Genomic DNA, 5396 nt, shown 5'->3' on the forward strand with positions numbered 1-5396 from the left:
TGTTCGTGCCTGGCTGGCCCCGTTGAGAATGGAATTGGTCAGGGTGGGTTTTTGCCTTCCTCTAGTGGGGGGGAAGTGGCCCTCTACCTGGGATCTCTTGAACGTATATTAACACCCTTTCATAGAAACAGGATATTGGCTACTATAGTTCCCCTGCGACAGCTTTGGGTGTGATGTGTGTGCTGTGTCAGGGTTGACGGTAGTTTTACTAAGAGGTTTGATGATGGGTTTGTCTGGGATGGTTTGGATAGGGATGATCCTGCCTCAGCAGGGGGTTGGACTGGTGATCTATGGAGATCCCTTCCAGCCCTACTTCTCTATATGATACTCTCTCTCTTTTCCCCATCCCCTGTTTTAAAATTCAATGATTTTCAGTGTGGAGGCTTTATGAGCTCTTGCTGGGATCATCTGATCCCAGCAGTCCTTCCTGCCAATGTGCAGAAGGGCTGGACCCGATGATCTGTAAGGTCCATTCCAGCCCTTAATAACTATGAAACACTACGGACTCCTATGTGAAATCTCTGGATGCTAACATTGTGCTGTGCCCTGCAGCAAACTCGAAAAGATCTTAAGTAGGGTGCCCCTATGTCTCAGTTTGGCCCAGACAGTCCCAGATTTCAAAGGCCTTCCCAGCATCCCGGTTGGTTGGCAAAAATTCAAACAAAAGTCCTGGAATCACTGGGGTGCGGTCCAGTGGGGAGGCAGAGTGGCATGATGTGCCAGGAAGGCAGGTATCACTGTTGCTGCCCACACATGCCTGACATTGCTCCCCCTTGCCCCCAAGTCAGCAGTGCTGCTGCAGGCAGAGGCAGGTGGACAGGGGCATGTGGGGCACAGTCTGGCAGGAAGGCAGAGCAACATGGTGAAGCAGGCAGGTGAGTACTGCTGAAACAGGCACCACCCCACCCGCATGCACCCGGCCTGGCTCCCTCTGAGCAATGGCAGAGAGAACGTCCTAACACTGTTAGAAAAACCCTGGGAAGAGAATTCAGCAGGGTAAACTTGTCTGTTGCACTGTGCCAGCCTTAGGGGTGGGAGACATGGGCAACCACCCAGGTTGCCACTGTCAGGGGCGTGCCACACATACACAGTTATGAGCTGCCCATGCTCACAGCTGCACTCTCCCTCCTACTCTGCCCCAGTTGACCCCTGCAGCAGGAGCAGTGCCTACCCAGCTGCTCAGGAGGAGCCAGGCCAGTTATGCAGACTAGGGACTTGGTGGGAGAAGCCGGGGGATGGAGGTGGCAGTGTCCTGGAGTTTCTAAAAAATAATATGGTCACCCTAACCTTAAGAGATTACAGGGTACCACACCACCACGGTCGAACCACTGGCTTACACGAGGCAAGAAGTGCTACTGGTCAAAAGCATGGCAAAGCTAGTTATGCACTATGTAAACTAGTATGACAATTCACTACCACACTGCTCTGAAGGGAACTCAGACACACCTGCAGGAGGGTTTTTAGTACTAACAGCAACCAACCTACCCAGGATGAGAGGGTGCTGTGCACAGAGAAGACAGGCAGAGAGGGAATAAGGTGGGTGCATGCATGATCAGCATCTATTCTCTACAAGTTCTCTCAATGTCAGCAGGTAAACAGAAAACACTAGTTACTGGTAAGTTTAAAACACACTTCAACATATTTATTTACTCGAAACGAGAATTCTATTGCAAGCTTCTTCTAATTACTCAGCCTCAACATTCAAGCTTAAAGGGTCTAGATAATGAAACCAGCCTAGAGATTTAGGCAATAGGCATGCTTTATACATTTAAGTAAAGGAAACAGACAGTGAAAGGTTTTCTTTTGTTGCAAACTAGATTAATCCCTGTAAACAGCTTTTTGTCTCTGTTTTAAGTCTCAACATAAAGAGTGTCTAAGACAATTTATATGCTGAAGTCTCCATGCAGTTAAGTATATGAGATGGTATAGTTTGCATTCACTCTGAAACCATGTGCATTACGTGCTTGGCTTAGCACATGTGCAGGCAACTTGCCCCTGCCCCTATCCCAGAAGTCTTCCTTCTAAATCTCTCCTCAAAATCCACCTTACTCAGTCTCCTATCACTACACTGAGTAAAGCTTTGTTAGCCTCTCTGCATTTCAGTCTTTACTCATATGAAATTAATCCATTTAAAGGAGGCTCCAATGCTGCATAGACTCAGGGCTTTAGACCTCTGGGACAGGCATCTTGATGAACTGAGTTTTGCAAATATCATACAAAAATTGGGACATTTTATAAATTAGCAAGATTATACATTCATCTCTGATTAGTGGTATTCTTCCGCATACAGTTTGTACATGACTCAATAACTGCTTCCAGAGTCAGATGGCATTTCACGGATGATCAGTAAAAGAACGCTATTTGGTATACAAGTAGTATAGTCAGCATCTTAAAGTATAAATCTTTCACTGTTTACAAGTAAATATAAAATATGCTATCCATTTCCGCTCTTAAAAACCTCTCAGACTGCCAATGAGAAAGAAGCTGGGCAATACTGTAGTGCACAGCTACATCCTGTTTTGGAAAGTTATTAGAATGTTGTAGTGAACAAAAAGATAAAGCTATTTTAAGACTACAGCCTTATCTTATGTTGTATTTTAATATGCAGAAGTTTGGAAACCTAACCAAAGCACTTCTGTGTCATCACATCCATTACCACATCCATTTGTGGTCTACTTTCAGACACTAGGAAATGATACACTAGCTGCCTGACCATAGCTGGTCGGGGAGCTACTGGAAACCAGTAAAGCAAGTGAAATATAGAAACCTATTATATCAAAAAAATTTTTTTTTTAGTGTAAGACTTAGCACAGCAAATGCCATGATGATTTTTATTGGTGTAAAACTGCTAGAACATTTGCTCAACCCATGAACAGAGAACTGTAATATGTTAACAGCTTTATACAAACTGCATCAAGCACTCTGATTAATAGGGTTAGGCAACAGGATTAATAGAACTTCGAAGAATGAATGCATGCAAGTGACTAAATTTTCATAGATTGTTGAATTTCACCAACTGTAGCAGTAGTTAAAATGAACATACTTATGGCTGCCACCTAGTCATCATATAAAAATACGGATTCCAAAGCACTGCATAAATCATCCACGTAAACTTGACCTTACAGATGACATCTGTATACTTTAATCCGCCTACTGATCCATAATCCACATTTTTAGTTTACTTGTCATGCTGGTGCTTACAGTCGAGGCGATTCTGTGAAGACTTAGGCCTGATCTACACAGGTTTTATACCAGTAAAATAATATTGCTTAGGGGTGTGTCTAAGTATGCACACACATGCACGTGTGTGTAAATAATACAATGCTATCAGACTGTACAGAAGCATGGAGTTTCACTCAAAATAAAGACATAAGAAAGGAGAGAAGCTGAAATAAATCTATAAGGAATGTAGATGTTAAGAGCAGTCGGAGAAGACTTAACTATGGGAAGAAACCATGCAACTGGCTCCACTAAAAAGAGAATGAAAAGCAAGATAAAATTACCTATTCTCAACTGAAGCTTTAAACATAGTTTTGCAGGGATAAGTACAGCATTCTCTTCTACAATTTAGAAACAGTTAGTTTTTTCCGAGGTTCATTGTTATGCTAATGAATGGAGCGCATATAGCATTCACTGCTGCTTATTACCATTGAATGGTTCTTGAACAAATACAATGCAAATATTTAGCACAATAAATGGGAATCTTCTTGGAAACAAGAATTCTGACAAATTACTTGAGAATACAACAAATAAACAATAAAAAAAAATTCCCAGATTTTAAAAAAACATATGCATTACTCATTTGCATGTGGCATGCACACACATGCACAGGTCAACTAACTATTCAGTCGGATTATATCTTCATGTTGCAGACAAAAATCGACAGACACTTTGCAAAGTATGATGGAGCGTGTTGGCCTAGAGGACCTCTGGAGGTCCCTTCCAGCCTGACTTCTCTGTGATTTCTATGAACTTTTCATGCATTCACATACTCCCTGTTTCTTTTTCACATCCACGGGGGTTCGGCGGAGTGGGGGTGTTCAGCCACTTATGTTAAAACATGAAGTGCACTTGGCTCCACAGAAGCTATACGTCTTGAAGGGGAGAATATTACCCAGAAAGTGGGGTTTCCTCCCATAAATGCATTAATATCCTCTCCCCAGCCAAGACCCTCATTCGCATATGGAAGACCTGTTCCCTATTTCAACATGCCACTGCTGCTCTGGAGATGACCCATGTTGGATAAGATGATAAAAATCAACATGGGAGAAATTCTCTCTGTATAACGCATGAAGAAACCCCAGCCTCCACATTATGTGCAGACTCCACAGACACTTTACAAACTGTTATAGAACTGGGAGCTGGACTAGATGTGACTTCTCTAGGATTTCTAGGGCTGTTGGTTGTAGCCACGTTGGTCTAAGGACACAGGCAGATGAGGTTCTTTGGGTAAATCCAATATCTTTTATTAGACCAACTGAAACTGTTGGAAAAATTCTTCTTTGCAAGTTTTCAGGCATAAACACCTTCCTCTGCCTGGAGAAGGGCGTTTGTGGCCAAAAGCTTGCAAAGAATTTTTCCAACTATCTGAGTTGGTTTAATAAAAGATCTCAGATTTACCCAAAAATGCCTAGGATTTCTATGCATTCGGGTACTCCCTATTTCTTTTTTATATCTGTGGAGGTTTATGGGGCGGCAGGGAAGCATTCAGCTGGGTGCACCTGTTCACCGTGTACATAAGTGATACACCTTGAATGGGAGAATATCACCCTGAAAGCAGGGTTTTAAGGAAATATATGCAGCAATCTCCCCAACTAGGACCCTCACTCCCACAGGAACGACCTGCTGTCCCCAACTAAGACCCTCAATCTGACCCTGAGAGCAGGATTTTAGGATAATATAGGCACCAAATATCCTCTCCCCAACTAGGACCTCAAGTATGACCCTGTGAGTGCTGCATATATTATCCTAAAACCCTGCTCTCAGGGGTATACTGTGGGTCTTAACTGGGGAGAGCAGGTCTTTCTTATGAGACTGAGTATCATAAGTGGGGAGATCAGTGCATATATTATCCTAAAATCTCAATCTCCCCAACTAAGACCCTCACTCCCATAGGAAAGACCAGCTCTCTCCAGTTAAGACCCCCAGTATAACCCCGAGGGCAGGGTTTTGGGGTAATAGATGCAGCAATCTCCCCAGCTAGGACCCTCATTCCCACGGAAAAGACCTGCTCTCCTCAACCTGACCCGGAGAGGAGGATGTCAGGGTAACAGATGCACCAACCTCCTCTCCCCAGTGAGTACTCTCAGTGTGGCCCCGAGTGGGATTTTTGAGGTCTCCCCGCGCAGGACCCTCATTCCTATCCGGACAGACCCACTCTCCACACGTAACACCGG

Source organism: Crocodylus porosus, unplaced genomic scaffold, assembly GCF_001723895.1.
Source record: "Crocodylus porosus isolate Cpor-Errol unplaced genomic scaffold, CroPor_comp1, whole genome shotgun sequence".
In the NCBI taxonomy this organism is placed as follows: Eukaryota; Metazoa; Chordata; order Crocodylia; family Crocodylidae; genus Crocodylus; species Crocodylus porosus.